This window comes from Stenella coeruleoalba, assembly GCF_951394435.1.
Source record: "Stenella coeruleoalba genome assembly, contig: scaffold_47, whole genome shotgun sequence".
Classification (NCBI taxonomy): Eukaryota; Metazoa; Chordata; class Mammalia; order Artiodactyla; family Delphinidae; genus Stenella; species Stenella coeruleoalba.
In genome coordinates, this window is record NW_027646269.1 from 1,506,743 (window position 1) to 1,519,793 (window position 13,051).

General features: G+C 44.0%; 1 long non-coding RNA gene across 50 annotated transcripts in view; it reads left to right on the plus strand.

The window, feature by feature from the left end:
• Positions 1–13,051, plus strand: part of LOC307181221 — a 2,056,127-nt gene that overhangs the window by 865,767 nt on the left and 1,177,309 nt on the right. For 2 of the 50 annotated variants that reach the window (XR_013826143.1, XR_013826149.1), the window contains exon 2: positions 12,196–12,281. The exons of the other annotated variants lie outside the window; for them this stretch is intronic. This is a non-coding gene — a long non-coding RNA (uncharacterized lncRNA). The remainder of the gene's footprint in view (positions 1–12,195; positions 12,282–13,051) is intronic. 50 annotated transcript variants of the gene reach the window in all.

A 13,051-nucleotide genomic window follows, 5' to 3' on the forward strand; every position in this document is an offset into this window, starting at 1 on the left:
GATTTCCTTTGCAAGCTTGCTTGGTTGGCCAAAAAGGGCGTATGCGTTTTTTCCTGAATTTATTCAGGAAAAAAAGCATACGCCCTTTTTGGCCAAGTGAATCATTGTGGACGTTCTGCCTCTTTTCCTATGCTTTCAATGCAATTCCAGTCTACCTCCTGAAATCGGTTTCCTGCAATTCTGCCCCGCTTTCAAGTCCTCTTGGCAGCCTTACTTCAGTCTATTTTTGGACGATAGCTGTCATTTATAACTCTGCAGGTTTGTGAATTACAGTGCCCCTGAGCTCCTTTCTTCAACTCGCTTTCTTGTGACCTGGCCGCAACACCGCAGGATGGCTTCAGGCCCTAATCTGGTTCCGGCCCGGCATGCTGAGCCTTTGGTTAATTCCTCTTCCTGGTGGGAAATGAGAGTTAAATTTGCCCGTCCAGACACCTCCAGCTAGCCTCTCATTGGTTCTCGCTATTCCTGTTCGTCTTCCGCAGAAATTGCAAACTGGGCCAAACAGGAGGTTAAAGGCGCTGACTCTCCAAGTGGGGAGAGTGTTAGTAAAGCGTCTGGAATGTTGCACCCGAGTACCAGGGGAGGAAAACTGAGACATATTTGAACACGTCTCCCGATCACATGGTTGGTCATACTCTGGGTTCCACATGCATGTTTTAGCTGAAGGAAGAATACCTAAAACCTGGGTAGTTGAAACCCGTGTAATGGGTACCATGCAATATGACTTCAAAGGGTCTTCATTTGCTCACCGAACCTCTCCAATCCTATCACTGCTGCGTTTATGCCCCTGTACACACGCTTGATTCTCTTTTGGAGACATAGCAATCCATAGGTTTTAAGATACTTACTAGTCAGGTACATTCTTAGGCGTTTAATATGGGGTGTTGAGTCCATTTCGTTGAGCAAGGAGTAGCTCTTGTCTATTCCATATTTGGCTTAAGGAACTTTATCTGTGCTCATTTCAATCTCTGGTTTTATGCAGCACCACAACTCACCTTTCCCCTTAAGCAAGCATAAGTTGGTTTTCTAAATTTGAGACCCTGTTCTGTTTTGGAATTCAGTTCCTGTGTAGCCAAGTTTACATTCCGTGTATTACTGATATCTTATGATGTTTCTTTTTCTGTGTGACTTATTTCAGTTAGAATCATCGTACCTGAATCCACTCATTATGCTGCTATGGGCCTGATGACATAGATTTCATTGCTGAGTGATACTGCATTGTACGTAAGTACCACAAGTTCTTTATCCATTTTTCACTTTCTGTGATATTGAACTTGTACGGTAAATGAGTTTCTTGTAAACGGAGGCGTCCCAAACTTTGGGGTGGCTGTGTCTTTTTGATTTTAATTTCCCTAAGCTATAGGACCATAAGTGGAAGTGCCCTAGGCTCTGTTGCTTTGTTTTTCAGATGTTTCAGGAAACACCATACACTTCTCCCGAGTGGTTGTTGGCAATTTACATCCCGCCCATCAGCATAACAAGGCTCCCAGTTCTCCATGGCCTGTGCTGCCTTTCTGGATTTTACACTTTTTTCAGATGGCCCTTTTGACCGGGGGGAAGTGAGACTTCATTGTAGTGCAGATTTCCTTTGCAAGCTTGCTTGGTTGGCCAAAAAGGGCGTATGCGTTTTTTCCTGAATATATTCAGGAAAAAACGCATACGCCCTTTTTGGCCAAGTGCATCATTGTGGACGTTCTGCCTCTTTTCCTATGCTTTCAATGCAATTCCAGTCTACCTCCTGAAATCGGTTTCCTGCAATTCTGCCCCACTTTCAAGTCCTCTTGGCAGCCTTACTTCAGTCTATTTTTGGACGATAGCTGTCATTTATAACTCTGCAGGTTTGTGAATTACAGTGCCCCTGAGCTCCTTTCTTCAACTCGCTTTCTTGTGAGCTGGCCGCAACACCGCAGGATGGCTTCAGGCCCTAATCTGGTTCCGGCCCGGCATGCTGAGCCTTTGGTTAATTCCTCTTCCTGGTGGGAAATGAGAGTTAAATTTGCCCGTCCAGACACCTCCAGCTAGCCTCTCATTGGTTCTCGCTATTCCTGTTCGTCTTCCGCAGAAATTGCAAACTGGGCCAAACAGGAGGTTAAAGGCGCTGACTCTCCAAGTGGGGAGAGTGTTAGTAAAGCATCTGGAATCTTGCACCCGAGTACCAGGGGAGGAAAACTGAGACATATTTGAACACGTCTCCCGATCACATGGTTGATCATACTCTGGGTTCCACATGCATGTTTTAGCTGAAGGAAGAATACCTAAAACCTGGGTAGTTGAAACCCGTGGAATGGGTACCATGAAATATGACTTCAAAGGGTCTTCATTTGCTCACCGAAACTCTCCAATCCTATCACTGCTGCGTTTATGCCCCTGTACACACGCTTGATTCTCTTTTGGCGACATAGCAATCCATAGGTTTTAAGATACTTACTAGTCAGGTACATTCTTAGGCGTTTAATATGGGGTTTTGAGTCCATTTCGTTGAGCAAGGAGTAGCTCTTGTCTATTCCATATTTGGCTTAAGGAACTTTATCTGTGCTCATTTCAATCTCTGGTTTTATGCAGCACCCCAACTCACCTTTCCCCTTAAGCAAGCATAAGTTGGTTTTCTAAATTTGAGACCCTGTTCTGTTTTGGAATTCAGTTCCTGTGTAGCCAAGTTTACATTCCGTGTATTACTGATATCTTATGATGTTTCTTTTTCTGTGTGACTTATTTCAGTTAGAATCATCGTACCTGAATCCACTCATTATGCTGCTATGGGCCTGATGACATAGATTTCATTGCTGAGTGATACTGCATTGTACGTAAGTACCACAAGTTCTTTATCCATTTTTCACTTTCTGTGATATTGAACTTGTACGGAAAACGAGTTTCTTGTAAACGGAGGCGTCCCAAACTTTGGGGTGGCTGTGTCTTTTTGATTTTAATTTCCCTAAGCTATAGGACCATAAGTGGAAGTGCCCTAGGCTCTGTTGCTTTGTTTTTCAGATGTTTCAGGAAACACCATACACTTCTCCCGAGTGGTTGTTGGCAATTTACATCCCGCCCATCAGCATAACAAGGCTCCCAGTTCTCCATGGCCTGTGCTGCCTTTCTGGATTTTACACTTTTTTCAGATGGCCCTTTTGACCGGGGGGAAGTGAGACTTCATTGTAGTGCAGATTTCCTTTGCAAGTTTGCTTGGTTGGCCAAAAAGGGCGTATGCGTTTTTTCCTGAATATATTCAGGAAAAAACGCATACGCCCTTTTTGGCCAAGTGCATCATTGTGGACGTTCTGCCTCTTTTCCTATGCTTTCAATGCAATTCCAGTCTACCTCCTGAAATCGTTTTCCTGCAATTCTTCCCCGCTTTCAAGTCCTCTTGGCAGCCTTACGTCAGTATATTTTTGGACGATAGCTGTCATTTATAACTCTGCAGGTTTGTGAATTACAGTGCCCCTGAGCTCCTTTCTTCAACTCGCTTTCTTGTGAGCTGGCCGCAACACCGCAGGATGGCTTCAGGCCCTAATCTGGTTCCGGCACGGCACGCTGAGCCTTTGGTTATTTCCTCTTCCTGGTGGGAAATGAGAGTTAAATTTGCCCGTCCAGACACCTCCAGGTAGTCTCTCATTGGTTCTCGCTATTCCTGTTCATCTTCCGCAGAAATTGCAAACTGGGCCAAACAGGAGGTTAAAGGCGCTGACTCTCCAAGTGGGGAGAGTGTGAGTAAAGCGTCTGGAATGTTGCACCCGAGTACCAGGGGAGGAAAACTGAGTCATATTAGAACACGTCTCCCGATCAGATGGTTGATCATACTCTGGGTTGCACATGCATGTTTTAGCTGAAGGAAGAATACCTAAAACCTGGGTATTTGAAACCCGTGGAATGGGTACCATGCAATATGACTTCAAAGGGTCTTCATTTGCTCACCGAACCTCTCCAATCCTATCACTGCTGCGTTTATGCCCCTGTACACATGCTTGATTCTCTTTCGGAGACATAGCAATCCATAGGTTTTAAGATACTTACTAGTCAGGTACATTCTTAGGCGTTTAATATGGGGTGTTGAGTCCATTTCGTTGAGCCAGGAGTAGCTGTTGTCTATTCCATATTTGGCTTAAGGAAATTTATCTGTGCTCATTTCAATCTCTGGTTTTATGCAGCACCCCAACTCACCTTTACCCTTAAGCAAGCATAAGTTGGTTTTCTAAATTTGAGACCCTCTTCTGTTCTGTAATTCAGTTCCTGTGTAGCCAAGTTTCCATTCCGTGTATTACTGATATCTTATGATGTTTCTTTTTCTGTGTGACTTATTTCAGTTAGAATCATCATACCTGAATCCACTCATTGTGCTGCTAAGGGCCTGATGACATAGATTTCATTGCTGAGTGATATTGCTTTGTAAGTGAATACCACAACTTCTTTATCCATTTTTCACTTTCTGCGATGTTGAACTTGTACTGTAAACGAGGTTCTTGTATACAGAGCCGTTCCAAACTTTGGGGTTCTGTGTCTTTTTGATTTTAATTTCCCTAAACTATAGGACCATAAGTGGAAGTGCCCAAGGTTCTGTTGCTTTGTTTTTTAGATGTTTCAGGAAACACCATACACTTCTCCCGAGTGGTTGTTGGCAATTTACATCCCGCCCATCAGCATAACAAGGCTCCCAGTTCTCCATGGCCTGTCCTGCCTTTCTGGATTTTACACTTTTTTCAGATGGCCCTTTTGACCGGGGGGAAGTGAGACTTCATTGTATTGTAGATTTCCTTTGCAAGCTTGCTTGGTTGGCCAAAAAGGGCGTATGCGTTTTTTCCTGAATATATTCAGGAAATAACGCATACACCCTTTTTGGCCAAGTGCATCATTGTGGACGTTCTGCCTCTTTTCCTATGCTTTCAATGCAATTCCAGTCTACCTCCTGAAATCGGTTTCCTGCAATTCTGCCCCGCTTTCAAGTCCTCTTGGCAGCCTTACATCAGTCTATTTTTGGACGATAGCTGTCATTTATAACTCTGCAGGTTTGTGAATTTTAGTGCCCCTGAGCACCTTTCTTCAACTCGCTTTCTTTTGAGCTGGCCGCAACACCGCAGGATGGCTTCAGGCCCTAATCTTGTTCCGGTACGGCATGCTGAGCCTTTGGTTATTTCCTCTTCCTGGTGGGAAATGAGAGTTAAATTTGCCCGTCCAGACACCTCCAGCTAGCCTCTCATTGGTTCTCGCTATTCCTGTTCATCTTCCGCAGAAATTGCAAACTGGGCCAAACAGGAGGTTAAAGGCGCTGACTCTCCAAGTCGGGAGAGTGTTAGTAAAGCGTCTGGAATGTTGCACCCGAGTACCAGGGGAGGAAAACTGAGACATATTTGAACACGTCTCCCGATCACATGGTTGATCATACTCTGGGTTCCACAGGCATGTTTTAGCTGAAGGAAGAATACCTAAAACCTGGGTAGTTGAAACCCGTGGAATGGGTACCATGCAATATGACTTCAAAGGGTCTTCATTTGCTCACCGAACCTCTCCAATCCTATCACTGCTGCGTTTATGCCCCTGTACACATGCTTGATTCTCTTTCGGAGACATAGCAATCCATAGGTTTTAAGATACTTACTAGTCAGGTACATTCTTAGGCGTTTAATATGGGGTTTTGAGTCCATTTCGTTGAGCAAGGAGTAGCTCTTGTCTATTCCATATTTGGCTTAAGGAACTTTATCTGTGCTCATTTCAATCTCTGGTTTTATGCAGCACCCCAACTCACCTTTCCCCTTAAGCAAGCATAAGTTGGTTTTCTAAATTTGAGACCCTGTTCTGTTTTGGAATTCAGTTCCTGTGTAGCCAAGTTTCCATTCCGTGTATTACTGATATCTTATGATGTTTCTTTTTCTGTGTGACTTATTTCAGTTAGAATCATCGTACCTGAATCCACTCATTATGCTGCTATGGGCCTGATGACATAGATTTCATTGCTGAGTGATACTGCATTGTACGTAAGTACCTCAAGTTCTTTATCCATTTTTCACTTTCTGTGATATTGAACTTGCACGGAAAACGAGTTTCTTGTAAACGGAGGCGTCCCAAACTTTGGGGTGGCTGTGTCTTTTTGATTTTAATTTCCCTAAGCTATAGGACCATAAGTGGAAGTGCCCTAGGCTCTGTTGCTTTGTTTTTCAGATGTTTCAGGAAACACCATACACTTCTCCCGAGTGGTTGTTGGCAATTTACATCCCGCCCATCAGCATAACAAGGCTCCCAGTTCTCCATGGCCTGTGCTGCCTTTCTGGATTTTACACTTTTTTCAGATGGCCCTTTTGACCGGGGGGAAGTGAGACTTCATTGTAGTGCAGATTTCCTTTGCAAGTTTGCTTGGTTGGCCAAAAAGGGCGTATGCGTTTTTTCCTGAATATATTCAGGAAAAAACGCATACGCCCTTTTTGGCCAAGTGCATCATTGTGGACGTTCTGCCTCTTTTCCTATGCTTTCAATGCAATTCCAGTCTACCTCCTGAAATCGTTTTCCTGCAATTCTTCCCCGCTTTCAAGTCCTCTTGGCAGCCTTACGTCAGTATATTTTTGGACGATAGCTGTCATTTATAACTCTGCAGGTTTGTGAATTACAGTGCCCCTGAGCTCCTTTCTTCAACTCGCTTTCTTGTGAGCTGGCCGCAACACCGCAGGATGGCTTCAGGCCCTAATCTGGTTCCGGCACGGCACGCTGAGCCTTTGGTTATTTCCTCTTCCTGGTGGGAAATGAGAGTTAAATTTGCCCGTCCAGACACCTCCAGGTAGTCTCTCATTGGTTCTCGCTATTCCTGTTCATCTTCCGCAGAAATTGCAAACTGGGCCAAACAGGAGGTTAAAGGCGCTGACTCTCCAAGTGGGGAGAGTGTGAGTAAAGCGTCTGGAATGTTGCACCCGAGTACCAGGGGAGGAAAACTGAGTCATATTAGAACACGTCTCCCGATCAGATGGTTGATCATACTCTGGGTTGCACATGCATGTTTTAGCTGAAGGAAGAATACCTAAAACCTGGGTATTTGAAACCCGTGGAATGGGTACCATGCAATATGACTTCAAAGGGTCTTCATTTGCTCACCGAACCTCTCCAATCCTATCACTGCTGCGTTTATGCCCCTGTACACATGCTTGATTCTCTTTCGGAGACATAGCAATCCATAGGTTTTAAGATACTTACTAGTCAGGTACATTCTTAGGCGTTTAATATGGGGTGTTGAGTCCATTTCGTTGAGCCAGGAGTAGCTGTTGTCTATTCCATATTTGGCTTAAGGAAATTTATCTGTGCTCATTTCAATCTCTGGTTTTATGCAGCACCCCAACTCACCTTTACCCTTAAGCAAGCATAAGTTGGTTTTCTAAATTTGAGACCCTCTTCTGTTCTGTAATTCAGTTCCTGTGTAGCCAAGTTTCCATTCCGTGTATTACTGATATCTTATGATGTTTCTTTTTCTGTGTGACTTATTTCAGTTAGAATCATCATACCTGAATCCACTCATTGTGCTGCTAAGGGCCTGATGACATAGATTTCATTGCTGAGTGATATTGCTTTGTAAGTGAATACCACAACTTCTTTATCCATTTTTCACTTTCTGCGATGTTGAACTTGTACTGTAAACGAGGTTCTTGTATACAGAGCCGTTCCAAACTTTGGGGTTCTGTGTCTTTTTGATTTTAATTTCCCTAAACTATAGGACCATAAGTGGAAGTGCCCAAGGTTCTGTTGCTTTGTTTTTTAGATGTTTCAGGAAACACCATACACTTCTCCCGAGTGGTTGTTGGCAATTTACATCCCGCCCATCAGCATAACAAGGCTCCCAGTTCTCCATGGCCTGTCCTGCCTTTCTGGATTTTACACTTTTTTCAGATGGCCCTTTTGACCGGGGGGAAGTGAGACTTCATTGTAGTGTAGATTTCCTTTGCAAGCTTGCTTGGTTGGCCAAAAAGGGCGTATGCGTTTTTTCCTGAATATATTCAGGAAATAACGCATACGCCCTTTTTGGCCAAGTGCATCATTGTGGACGTTCTGCCTCTTTTCCTATGCTTTCAATGCAATTCCAGTCTACCTCCTGAAATCGGTTTCCTGCAATTCTGCCCCGCTTTCAAGTCCTCTTGGCAGCCTTACTTCAGTCTATTTTTGGACGATAGCTGTCATTTATAACTCTGCAGGTTTGTGAATTTTAGTGCCCCTGAGCACCTTTCTTCAACTCGCTTTCTTTTGAGCTGGCCGCAACACCGCAGGATGGCTTCAGGCCCTAATCTTGTTCCGGTACGGCATGCTGAGCCTTTGGTTATTTCCTCTTCCTGGTGGGAAATGAGAGTTAAATTTGCCCGTCCAGACACCTCCAGCTAGCCTCTCATTGGTTCTCGCTATTCCTGTTCATCTTCCGCAGAAATTGCAAACTGGGCCAAACAGGAGGTTAAAGGCGCTGACTCTCCAAGTCGGGAGAGTGTTAGTAAAGCGTCTGGAATGTTGCACCCGAGTACCAGGGGAGGAAAACTGAGACATATTTGAACACGTCTCCCGATCACATGGTTGATCATACTCTGGGTTCCACAGGCATGTTTTAGCTGAAGGAAGAATACCTAAAACCTGGGTAGTTGAAACCCGTGGAATGGGTACCATGCAATATGACTTCAAAGGGTCTTCATTTGCTCACCGAACCTCTCCAATCCTATCACTGCTGCGTTTATGCCCCTGTACACATGCTTGATTCTCTTTCGGAGACATAGCAATCCATAGGTTTTAAGATACTTACTAGTCAGGTACATTCTTAGGCGTTTAATATGCGGTGTTGAGTCCATTTCGTTGAGCAAGGAGTAGCTCTTGTCTATTCCATATTTGGCTTAAGGAACTTTATCTCTGCTCATTTCAATCTCTGGTTTTATGCAGCACCCCAACTCACCTTTCCCCTTAAGCAAGCATAAGTTGGTTTTCTAAATTTGAGACCCTGTTCTGTTCTGTAATTCAGTTCCTGTGTAGCCAAGTTTCCATTCCGTGTATTACTGATATCTTATGATGTTTCTTTTTCTGTGTGACTTATTTCAGTTAGAATCATCATACCTGAATCCACTCATTGTGCTGCTAAGGGCCTGATGACATAGATTTCATTGCTGAGTGATATTGCTTTGTAAGTAAATACCACAACTTCTTTATCCATTTTTCACTTTCTGCGATGTTGAACTTGTACTGTAAACGAGGTTCTTGTAAACAGAGCCGTTCCAAACTTTGGGGTGGCTGTGTCTTTTTGATTTTAATTTCCCTAAGCTATAGGACCATAAGTGGAAGTGCCCTAGGTTCTGTTGCTTTGTTTTTTAGATGTTTCAGGAAACACCATACACTTCTCCCGAGTGGTTGTTGGCAATTTACATCCCGCCCATCAGCATAACAAGGCTCCCAGTTCTCCATGGCCTGTCCTGCCTTTCTGGATTTTACACTTTTTTCAGATGGCCCTTTTGACCGGGGAGAAGTGAGACTTCATTGTAGTGCAGATTTCCTTTTCAAGTTTGCTTGGTTTGCCAAAAAGGGCGTATGCGTTTTTTCCTGAATATATTCAGGAAAAAACGCATACGCCCTTTTTGGCCAAGTGCATCATTGTGGACGTTCTGCCTCTTTTCCTATGCTTTCAATGCAATTCCAGTCTACCTCCTAAAATCGGTTTCCTGCAATTCTGCCCCGCTTTCAAGTCCTCTTGGCAGCCTTACTTCAGTCTATTTTTGGACGATAGCTGTCATTTATAACTCTGCTGGTTTGTGAATTACAGTGCCCCTGAGCTCCTTTCTTCAACTCGCTTTCTTGTGACCTGACCGCAACACCGCAGGATGGCTTCAGGCCCTAATCTGGTTCCGGCCCGGCATGCTGAGCCTTTGGTTAATTCCTCTTCCTGGTGGGAAATGAGAGTTAAATTTGCCCGTTCAGACACCTCCAGGTAGTCTCTCATTGGTTCTCGCTATTCCTGTTCATCTTCCGCAGAAATTGCAAACTGGGCCAAACAGGAGGTTAAAGGCGCTGACTCTCCAAGTCGGGAGAGTGTTAGTAAAGCGTCTGGAATGTTGCACCCGAGTACCAGGGGAGGAAAACTGAGACATATTTGAACACGTCTCCCGTTCACATGGTTGATCATACTCTAGGATCCACATGCATGTTTTAGCTGAAGGAAGAATACCTTAAACCTGGGTAGTTGAAACCCGTGGAATGGGTACCATGCAATATGACTTCAAAGGGTCTTCATTTGCTCACCGAACCTCTCCAATCCTATCACTGCTGCGTTTATGCCCCGGTACACATGCTTGATTCTCTTTCGGAGACATAGCAATCCATAGGTTTTAAGATACTTACTAGTCAGGTACATTCTTAGGCGTTTAATATGCGGTGTTGGGTCCATTTCGTTGAGCAAGGAGTAGCTCTTGTCTATTCCATATTTGGCTTAAGGAACTTTATCTGTGCTCATTTCAATCTCTGGTTTTATGCAGCACCTCAGCTCACCTTTCCCCTTAAGCAAGCATAAGTTGGTTTTCTAAATTTGAGAACCTGTTCTGTTTTGGAATTCAGTTCCTATGTAGCCAAGTTTACATTCCGTGTATTAGTGATATCTTATGATGTTTCTTTTTCTGTGTGACTTATTTCAGTTAGAATCATCGTACCTGAATCCACTCATTATGCTGCTACGGGCCTGATGACATAGATTTCATTGCTGAGTGATACTGCATTGTACGTAAGTACCACAAGTTCTTTATCCATTTTTCACTTTCTGTGATATTGAACTTGTACGGTAAACGAGGTTCTTGTAAACAGAGGCGTCCCAAACTTTGGGGTGGCTGTGTGTTTTTGATTTTAATTTCCCTAAGCTATAGGACCATAAGTGGCAGTGCCCTAGGCTCTGTTGCTTTGTTTTTTAGATGTTTCAGGAAACACCATACACTTCTCCTGAGTGTCTGTTAGCAATTTACATCCCGCCCATCAGCATAACAAGGCTCCCAGTTCTCCATGGCCTGTCCTGCCTTTCTGGATTTTACACTTTTTTCAGATGGCCCTTTTGACCAGGGGGAAGTGAGACTTCATTGTAGTGCACATTTCTTTGCAAGTTTGCTTGGTTGGCCAAAAAGGGCGTATGCGTTTTTTCCTGAATATATTCAGGAAAAAACGCATACGCCCTTTTTGGCCACGTGCATCATTGTGGACATTCTGCCTCTTTTCCTATGCTTTCAATGCAATTCCAGTCTACCTCCTGAAATTGGTTTCCTGCAATTCTGCCCCGCTTTCAAGTCCTCTTGGCAGCCTTACTTCAGTATATTTTTGGACGATAGCTGTCATTTAAAACTCTGCAGGTTTGTGAATTACAGGGCCCCTGAGCTCCTTTCTTCAACTCGCTTTCTTGTGACCTGGCCGCAACACCGCAGGATGGCTTCAGGCCCTAATGTGGTTCCGGCACGGCACGCTGAGCCTTTGGTTAATTCCTCTTCCTGGTGGGAAATGAGAGTTAAATTTGCCCGTTTAGACATCTCCAGCTAGTCTCTCATTGGTTCTCGCTATTCCTGTTCATCTTCCGCAGAAATTGCAAACTGGGCCAAGCAGGAGGTTAAAGGGACTGACTCTCCAAGTCGGGAGAGTGTTAGTAAAGCGTCTGGCATGTTGCACCCGAGTACCAGGGTACGAAAACTGAGACATATTTTAACATGTCTCCCGATCACATAGTTGATCATACTCTAGGTTCCACATCAATGATTTAGCTGAAGGAAGAATACCTTCAACCTTGGTAGTTGAAACCCGTGGAATGGGTACCATGCAATATGACTTCAAAGGGTCTTCATTTGCTCACCGAACCTCTCCAATCCTATCACTGCTGCGTTTATGCCCCTGTACACATGCTTGATTCTCTTTTGGAGACATTGCAATCCATAGGTTTTACGATACTTACAAGTCAGGTACATTCTTAGGCGTTTAATATGCGGTGTTGAGTCCATTTCGTTGAGCACGGAGTAGCTCTTGTCTATTCCATATTTGACTTAAGGAACTTTATCTCTGCTCATTTCAATCTCTGGTTTTATGAAGCACCCCAAGTCACCTTTACCCTTAAGCAAGCATAAGTTGGTTTTCTAAATTTGAGACCCTGTTCTGTTTTGGAATTCAGTTCCTGTGTAGCCAAGTTTCCATTCCGTGTATTACTGATATCTTATGATGTTTCTTTTTCTGTGTGACTTATTTCAGTTACAATCATCATACCTGAATCCACTCATTGTGATGCTAAGGGCCTGATGACATAGATTTCATTGCTGAGTGATATTGCTTTGTAAGTAAATACCACAACTTCTTTATCCATTTTTCACTTTCTGCGATGTTGAACTTGTACTGTAAACGAGGTTGTTGTAAACAGAGGCGTCCCAAACTTTGGGGTGGCTGTGTCTTTTTGATTTTAATTTCCCTAAGCTATAGGACCATAAGTAGAAGTGCCCTAGGCTCTGTTGATTTGTTTTTTAGATGTTTCAGGAAACACCATACACTTCTCCGGAGTGTCTGTTGGCAATTTACATCCCGCCCATCAGCATAACAAGGCTCCCAGTTCTCCATGGCCTCTCCTGCCTTTCTGGATTTTACACTTTTTTCAGATGGCCCTTTTGACCGGGGGGAAGTGAGACTTCATTGTAGTGCAGATTTCTTTTGCAAGCTTGCTTGGTTGGCCAAAAAGTGCGTATGCGTTTTTTCCTGAATATATTCAGGAAAAAACGCATACGCCCTTTTTGGCCAAGTGCATCATTGTGGACGTTCTGCCTCTTTTCCTATGCTTTCAAGGCAATTCAAGTCTACCTCCTGAAATCGGTTTCCTGCAATTCTGCCCCGCTTTCAAGTCCTCTTGGCAGCCTTACTTCAGTCTATTTTTGGACGATAGCTGTCATTTATAACTCTGCAGGTTTGTGAATTACAGTGCCCCTGAGCTCCTTTCTTCAACTCGCTTTCTTGTGAGCTGGCTGCAACACAGCAGGATGGCTTCAGGCCCTAATCTGGTTCCGGCACGGCACGCTGAGCCTTTGGTTATTTCCTCTTCCTGGTGGGAAATGAGAGTTAA